We start from the raw sequence: 9,336 nt of genomic DNA on the forward strand, positions 1-9,336 counted from the left end.
AGATAAAAGAAAATTGGGTAAATAAAAAAGGAATATGAGAAATTGATTAATGAAACTGGGAAATAGAAAATCGGGTTAATGGAAAAGGAAATCAAAAAATGTTTAAATTAAAAAATAGATTAATGAAAAATGGGTAAATAGATAAAGGGATAAATGAAAAAATGGACAAATGAAAAATAGATTAATGAAAAATAGATTAATGAAAAAGAGAAATAGAGAAATTGATAATCGGAAAAATAAATAAATGAAAAAATTGGGTTAATAAAAAAGGGAAATTGAAAAGTGGTTAATTGAAAAATAAATTAATGAAAAATGGGTAAATGGATAAAGGGATAAATAAAAAATAGATAAATGAAAAAGAGAAATTGGGAAATTGATAATGTGAAAAATAAAGAAATGAAAAATGGGGTTAATGAAAAAGCTAAATTAAAAAATGGTTAAATGAAAAATAGATTAATGAAAAGTGGGTAAATGAAAAATAGATTAATGAAAAAAGGGAAATTGAGAAATTGATAATATGAAAAATAAATAAATGAAAAAATGGGTTAATGAAAAAGCTAAATTATTTATTTAACAAATTATTTATTTATTTCACTCATTTTCTTCATTTTTTGATTTATTTTACTCATTTTTTATTTATTTCACCCATTTATTTATTTATTTAATTTTGGCTGAAATGGCTCTCCATATATATATATATGTAAAATCTAAATTGTATTTTGTTGTCACCATTTTTTTTATTTTTATATTTTACATTTATTAATCTGTTTCATTGTTTCATTTTTTCAATGAGATTGCAGCTGCCACTGCTCTACAATGAAATCTCCCACAGACCTGCGTAAATATGCCAGGTCAGACGCTTTCAGAGATCCCAAAGGGTCTTTCATTTGTTTCTGCACTTCTGAATTATTAAACTGTGATATCAGATTTTTCTGCTACATTTTTTAACATTAGCAATGCCTAGAAATAATCTTTCTGCCTGTGTTTACTTATTTAAAAAACATTTGCATGTGACAATACAACGAATTCCCATCAGACTGAGTTACTCTGTTGAGACTTTATCCTCCTAGTGAACTAAAAGAATGTCATTTATAAGAACTGGTTGGGTATTATGTCACCTAACTACAAATGGTAATGTCTTTGTACAATTGGCTGTAATGTTATGTTGCAGTGACATTAAGTTGGAGTAGAAAGATCAAATGGCAAAACTGATTTAGCTTCTCACCATCAATCAGAGTAGATCATTTCAACAACCGAGCTTCATTCTACAGTAAGTTATTCAACCTTCCTTCAAAGCAAATGGATGCAAATTAATTAGATCTGATAATAAAACATCTCTATCACTCCTCAATAACAAATTCCCATTAGCTCATATAATGAGCAATGCTACATGAGCTCACTTTGTTTCTTCTAAATGATGCTAATGATGTAAAAGAAAGACTACACATCACATTTTTTTTCTCTGGAGATATAATTATTTACAGGTTTACAGAGACGAGAATTAAGATCACATAAATACTATTCATTTTAATGCTGCAAGACAATCTAATAAAATGTCATTTGTCTTAATAGAGTTCTCTCCCTTGGTTCTCTTAAAGCAGGCTCTTGTGTCTTTTCTTCACTGATTAATAATACCTGCAAAGTAAAACAGAAGCTTTTTTTTTTTTAAATGCTTTTTTTGTTTTCTGCAATCAGGAAGCTTTTCCATCCATCTCTTTTCACATGACAACACTCAGTACGGTGCTAAGGTGAATGATAAACTGCCGGAGCAATGACCTCAATTCGGCCTGAAAATGTCGTTTTATTTAGCATCAAGATGATGGGGCTGTGATTTATTACTCCAGCATCTTCCACATGACAGTGAGGCAATACAACAGCTGCAAAGTTAAAGTCCCGCTCATAAAAAAAGAACAGCTTCATCTTGGTGATGTCAACTGGGGGAACGTGACCATGAGGCCATGCAGCGCCACGGCCTTGAGAGAGGGAACGTGTCGCTGGTGATCTCTCTCGTCCTCCTTTCCGTCCCTCGCTCTGGACGTGTTTTTTCTCCGCTGCTCGTTCTGTCAGCCTTCATATTCCTCTTGTTAACACCTCGGCCTCTCACTGACTCGCACGGCTCTGCTGCGGTGCTCTCTGTGGCACTTTGTCATCACTTCAGGTCAGAGAAATTTGTCGATGATGCGAAGTCCAAGGATACCTCACCTCTGTGGATCCTTGTCAGAAGATATTTAAATACATGCAGCTGAATAGGGTCAGTGTGGTGAAACAGAGCTATGAAATGCCTTTTCCTTTTAATTTATTTACATTTCCATAGTGCAGCAGAGTCTTTCTTCATGGTATTAAGTTAGTTCCCAGGGACAGTACACCATTTTTCAGTGGTACATAAAATTTGGTCTATTTGGTGTTTTAAAGTGGTCTTACTGGCACCTAACACTGCAATTGCTGACTGTTTTTGTTTGTTTTTAACCTCTTTAACGGCTCTCTATGTGGGTCGCAGGATTCCCAAAATTTTAGATGTTACCTTGTAACCCTTTCCAGATTGATAGATCTCAATCACTTTCATTTTTATTTTTATCTTTAAATTTTTTTATTGCCCAACTTTGGGGGATCTTTTCGTGTGCGCCATGTTGTCAGGCAGGTCCTATTAAAGTGATACCTTGATTGAGATCAGGTGTGACAGTAATCAGGTCTGGGTGCAGCTAGAGACAGTGAACTCAGGTGTGACAAACCGTAATTAAGTTATATTTTAACAGAGGTGGGAAATGTTTCACACAGTGCCACGTAGGTTTGGATTCTTCTCTCCCTCATCAACAAACACCATCGTAAAACTGCATATTTGTTTACAAAATGCATTGAGGTTTGCGGTTAAAACGTGACAAAATGTGAAAGTTTAAAGGGTCTGAATATTTTTACCTGGCTTTTTAATAATAATATGCTAATACATATTATTCACTGGGGAAAAAAGGGAAGAAATCCACGTCTCATCTGTTGGTCTTTGTGCTAAAGGATAAACACAAAAGACAAAACAGTTGAATAGTTTCGCTTGCCAAAAACTGTGAATAGATATTCGGACTCTTCTCCACATTGCTCAACCCGAGTCTATGCTAACTAGAAATGGTTGAAGCTTCCAAAACATTCCCCACTCTGCATGCTCTGTTTGTTAAAACAACGATCCACCCATAGGGTGGTTGTGTACGCTCTGGCTGGCAGAGCAAGTTAGCTCCATTCGAAACCAAAAAGGCACACTGAAAGTGACACATTTCAAGCTTTGTTTGCATTTTGATGCATCAAAAGCTGGAAATTTATAAACAAGAGAATCTCAAGTCCAGGGTTGGGATTACATGAGGGAGGTCACCTGATTTGGAGTGACAGCGACTCAAAACAGAAATGGATAGTCACCTCAGCTAGAGAAATCTCTGCATGTTTTTCTAATTCTGACTCTCAGCAGGATTATGCAAAGAACCAATCAAAGTGATTTTTATGAAACATGCGGTGCTTCTTGTTGCATGAGCTGAGCATGGTGTTGTCTTATTGTAGTTTTACTTTTGCGTCATGTGTATTATATTTACTCCAAATAATAACCCTCAGCTATTTAACTTTAATGCAATAGTGTCGGGTTGTGTTTCATTGAACGCACATAATGTAGTGGCCTATTGTTTATAAATAACTCGCTTAATTCAGATTTAGGACCAAAGTCAAAATGAGAGACCATGCAGACGTACTAATGATCAAATACACTTTCAAGGTTTTATATCCGGAAAAAAAATGCAACTGATCTCCTCTTTATTTGGTTCCAGAACAGCGTTTCTCAGTTCTGGTCCTCAGGACGCCTGCTGTTCCAGAACACCTGATTCAAATGATTGCATGATTTTCTCTGCATGCCAACAAGATCTGCAGAATGCTGTCAAAATGAAAGCAACTAAAGCACGCAGGTCTGTGGTCCCTGAAGACTGGAATTGAGAAATGTTGTCTATGACCCACTAACCTCAAGTTTCCAAGCACACACAAATCACTTCTGGCTGCCAAAATGTATTAAACAATGAAGCCCAAATGAGAGATATATGGGAACAGTCATTTTTGCTACCGAATGATTTGCCTGATGGAACAGGATCCAGGTACTGCTAATCAGACTCTGCTTCAGTTCCTCAGTGCAATAACACTCTGGATTAAAGTCTTCACCTCAAGGTTCCTCAACACCATCATTCTCCAAACCCCCCTGTTCACCCTCACACGCTGTCAAAGTATATTTTGCTGCACCATAAACCTCCTTCAATGTGTTCAGCAGTATGCGGTTACGAGGAAAAAAAACATCCCTGCATGGGCTGAAACCTAACCACAAAATCAGCTCTCTTATCTTGTACCAAATCTGTTACGTAATGCAGATATTAAGGAAGGTGTTCTGTCAAACTTTTTACTTCATACTTGGATGTCTTTGTAAATTTAAATGACTTAAAAAAAGAGGTTCCACCGTGCATCTGGTGTATCTTAATGATGTATCCTCCTACTGAGAAAGCAGGTATATTCTTAATCCCTTTATCCATGAAGACTTAGCCACCAGTTTCTCTTCTGTGTCACGACTGATCATTTTTTCTGCCAGAACTCCTGCAGAGTACAAGAAGACATGCTGTGTAATATGACAGCGTAACATATGAGATAATGAAACTGAACCGTAGGCCCCTGGAGCTCATTTGTGGCAGGAAACAGGGTCTTTAGTTGAAAATGTTGCATAAATTCAGTGGAAGGAGAGAATTCTCAATGACTTCATGGCAGTGAACAAAGCTCAAAAGGCTTCAATGTGTTCAATTAAAGGGCCAGCTAAAGTTCACACTCAGTACAAGACAGACATTTGAACAAAAGTAACTTGAGTTAGCGCTGCCTTAAAGCCCTCTCAACTCTTATAAGAGGTTATTGCTGTTATTTTGTTTCCTTCTATAGTGAGTTACTGTTTCTGTCAGTGAAATGAATAGAAAAGCATAAAATCTAATAACAGAACCAATTTTGTCCCTCATTGCAAAGAAATTGGTCTTACAAATGCACATTAGCTAATGTTACCAGCAGGGTTTAGTGCACTTTATGTTTTGTTTTTTTTAATTATATTACTTGTGATGATGTTACTAATAGACTATAAATCATCTCTTTTTTCCTCCACAGTTCAGTTGGTTTATAGGTTGAGGAAATGTCAAAAAGGATCATCTACTCATTTATTTATGCAGGTGCATCACAGAATATCTCAAAGTTTTTATCTTGCAGCCCTAACTTCTGTGTTTACTCAGACTGTGTGAATCTGAACAAAGTCTCATCTTAATCTCGTTTTTTATGTTTTTTTGTTTCTTTTTAGGGAGATGCAATCCTGTCCAAGCTCTTCTCATTCTGTCAGGCAGTTTGGAAACGATTTTGTGAACACAAAGACCCAGGGCAGCTCCACTTTTTAGTCTTTTTAATGCCAAAAAATCTTCAGCCTTTGCTGCCTTGCAAACTTTCTTTTTTCTTTTTTTTTTTTTTTTTTTTGGCTGGCAAAAGATTGAGAGAATAAAAAGGATGAACATAAATGAATACATATATAACAAGCAGTTTTGCTGGCAAGATTTTTGCGAAGCTGATTGCTAAAGTACAGCATCTGTTTAAGCAGTCCAGATGTAGCGTTTTACAATGTTATTCAGAAAGCATAAAAGTGTTTTAGAAAATAATTACATCAATGGGTATGGCTGCTTTATCTGAAGACTTTGAATAGAGTAGAGTTACAACATCAGTCTAAAAAGCCAGCCTTCAAGTTTCTGTGCTTCTTTTAAATCACGTAAATAGACCACTGAGTCTGGTCATCTGGTCCTCATCAGCTTTGTAAAACTAAAATTGCTCAAATAGGGCAGGCTTTAAAGAACTGTTAATCCACATCACTGGGTGAATAAGCCTAACTAAAGACAAGCAAAGTGCCATTTAATGAAAAATTGATTGGTATACGTCATGGATTAGCTGATCTCAAGAGATAAATGTTTGTTTGATTTCTGATAATTAGCCATCGGTCTGGAGCAGGTGGGAGGCATAATGACGTGTGCTCACTTTGCCTTCCAGTGGTAATAATCTTACTCGTTAATGTTTCTTGCCTGCTGCACTTATTACTGCAAGGGACGGAAATGGCAGAACCCGTCAGAGAGAGCCATCAATTTATTGCAGAAAAAAATATTCTGGAGAGAGATGAGGCAGCAACAGAGGAGGAAAAAAGAAGATATTGAGGCAAGAGACAAGAAGGAGGAGCTAAAGGATTAATGAGGCAACCCAGAGAGTTTTGGAAAGAGGCAACCCATGCAAAGAGTTTAGATCATCTCTGAGGCCAGCTTTGCAAAGTCAAAGGTCATGTGAGAAAATTAACTGCATAAGATTTTTCATCAACAAAGTTGTTGGTATGTGGAGAGATGCAGCTGAGAATAAGGGGAACAGGACAAGGAGTAGATCATGGAACCAAAAAATAGAGCCACAGATGCTACTACGTGTGAGATCTACGGTTAATCTCAAAAGTAGCATCATTTCCTCCTGAATAGTTTTCTATCCTTACAAATATGTTTTTTTTTCTCTCAGCTTTGAGTTATTAGGTGGAAGAAGAAGAGATTAAGGAAAGGAAACCAAAATGGCTAAATAGACACGATGCGTCTCTAAAAGATTAAAAGTGACAACTAGAAAGATAGAAGTACAACTGATTAGAGCATCCAGCAGTCGCATTCATAAGTGAAACAATGATTTACAATAGAAATAGACGTACAGAAGCCACACACACTGTAAAACATTGAGATTTGAGAATTTGTTGAGTTGACAGGCACAGATGTAGTTTAATATTTTTGGTTTTGAAAATCAAGTTAGACAGTTTTAATTTCGATTTCTGAATAAGAAGCAGTTAATGTAGCAGCCAACTTCCTCGTTAAATTAGCAAAGTGAATGTGCTGATTGATTGTTCTTTCATTTGATAAAGTACAGGTAGAAAAAAACTAAATGTAACAAAAAATGAGTTCACCTTCCACATTAACAAGAAAGCTAAATCTAAAAAATGTCCAAATGACTAAATATATATATATATATTAAAACAAATTTAGTAGATAGCTTTGATCTTTCTTCCTGTGACTTATTAAAATTAAAATATACTTTATTTCCAAATAAAGGGGCCAAAGCCTGAACAGTTTGAGAGCCATTGCTCTAGAGTTGACAGTGCCAGGCTTTTTACATTTTTGTCCCCGTTTTACACCACGGCGTGGCAGTTATCTGTCCTTGGGAAAATTGGCACATTATGTAATAAAATGTGAAGACTGTGTGACTTTCAGGTTCAATAGAAGTCAATTATTCTAAAGCAGCTGTCTGATTGGCTGACTTTGTGAATGTTACATTTTTTCCAACTAATTGAAGGACTTCATAATTAACTTGAATGGTGTCTTATTTCACCTCTTTATAACATGACTTGTTTATGTCCACGTTATAGTCAGATGCTTTACATACAAACACAGAAATGGGTAAATGCTAAAACTTAAAAGGAACATATGTTTAAAACTACTTTTGAAAAGTTGTGTTGGACAGCACTATGCTAACTCTTATTGATGTTGAGGGTCAGTTTCAGAGATGGAGGGCTGTGACGAACCTGTTTGAGGACTGAAGACTGCAGGATGGTTTATTTAGACAAAAAAAAAAATGTAGCCATAATTATGATGCTTAAAAGACAGGAGTAGCAGGGTAACTTAAATGAGCTTAGAGATGAGAATCCCTTCACTCTGGTAACAATCTTTTGTAACCTTTGGTTGAGGAGGAGGAAACAAACGGTTACTAGTCAATCAAAAGAGATATGAAGGTAACTTAAATAGACCAATAACCAGTCATTCTATTTTTTTTTTTTACTGTGGAAGGAAATTGAAGTACCAAGAGAGGACCTCCAATGAGATAATATAATACATCTTAACAGTTCCAGCAAATTTGGGAACAAAAACACAATTACATAAAATCTTACTTCATGTATAAATCTGTCTTCTCACAGAGCTTTTTCCCTTATTGTGTGTTATTTTTTTCATGGTCAGCTTAACTGATATGACTTGGTCTCCTGCTCAGATCCTAATCACGAAGACTATCATTATAAAACAGCTGAAATGTAATCAGGAAGCCTGGAAGTTCCTGCATCACACCCAGACAGCCGGCTTAGGGCTCTGATACACGGCTCCATCTTGTCCTCTGCTGCGTTTTCCCAGCAGCTTCCACAAGTTCACAGAAGAAGATAAAAAACAAAATGAGTCAGTTGCCTAGTATCTAGCATTAATTTTAGATTCAATGCAAGATATTGATGAGAAACAGCCCAAAATGTATTATTAATGGTTTTGAGGAAAGCACTACGAATATGATAGAGATAAATACCCTGAGCAATGAAGCTAAGTGTTCATGCATATTTATTTGTAACCAGTGGTGCGTTTTTATCTGTTCATTTATTTTGACACTGCAAATTAACAACTATTAAGGGCATGTGAAATATGAAAAACTTCCAACGCTGGACTCTGCTGACATGCTGGAAATCTGCACTACAATTAGAAAAATGTCGGTTTTCGACACACGCACAGCTAAATTTCAATAATCAATACAATAATTTTACATAATTCTAAATAACCCGTCTTTATTCATTTATCATGTTGGATCATTATCTGCAGTAGCTTGAAATAACCATGGTTTAAGTTCTGGTCGTTGATTTTAGTTCATCTTTGTAACCAGGAGGCCAGTTTGTGTTCACTCTGGACAGTTTGCCAGAGAGGTAAACTGTAACATAGAGGTAACACAGAGGTAAACATAGAGGTAACACAAATGAAACAAACAAGTATACAGACACAAAAACATACCTAAAGCCAAACTACCAAGCATGTTTTGGGATTTTAAAAGAAAACTGCAGTACCCAGAGGAAAACCTTAACTTCCTGATGAGGGAAGACCACAAAACTGTATTAATACCAGGGACACTGTTCCTTGTGTAAGAGTTACTTCATTTTTCTTGATTATTGTTTGGATTTACTCCAGTTTAACCTTTCTGGAGTGTAAATAGGAGTGTAATAATAATAATAATAATAATAATAATAATAATAATAATAATAATAATAATAATAATAAAAATCCAGGCAATTAATTAACATACTTATTATTCAAAGGAGAACCAAAGAAGTCAGCTTCAAGGTCAAATGGGTTTTGCTTTCATGCTGCAGCAAAACGATTCCAAAACAACTTAAATAAGTACAGAGCTAGGACTGCATACAAAAAGGTTTATTTGAATCTATTAACAACCTCTACCACAGACAGCTTGTTTTCAGATTTTTCTGGATTTAAATTACTT

The sequence above is a fragment of the Poecilia reticulata genome, chromosome 7 (assembly GCF_904066995.2).
Source record: "Poecilia reticulata chromosome 7, P_reticulata-male-v2, whole genome shotgun sequence".
Taxonomy (NCBI): domain Eukaryota; kingdom Metazoa; phylum Chordata; class Actinopteri; order Cyprinodontiformes; family Poeciliidae; genus Poecilia; species Poecilia reticulata.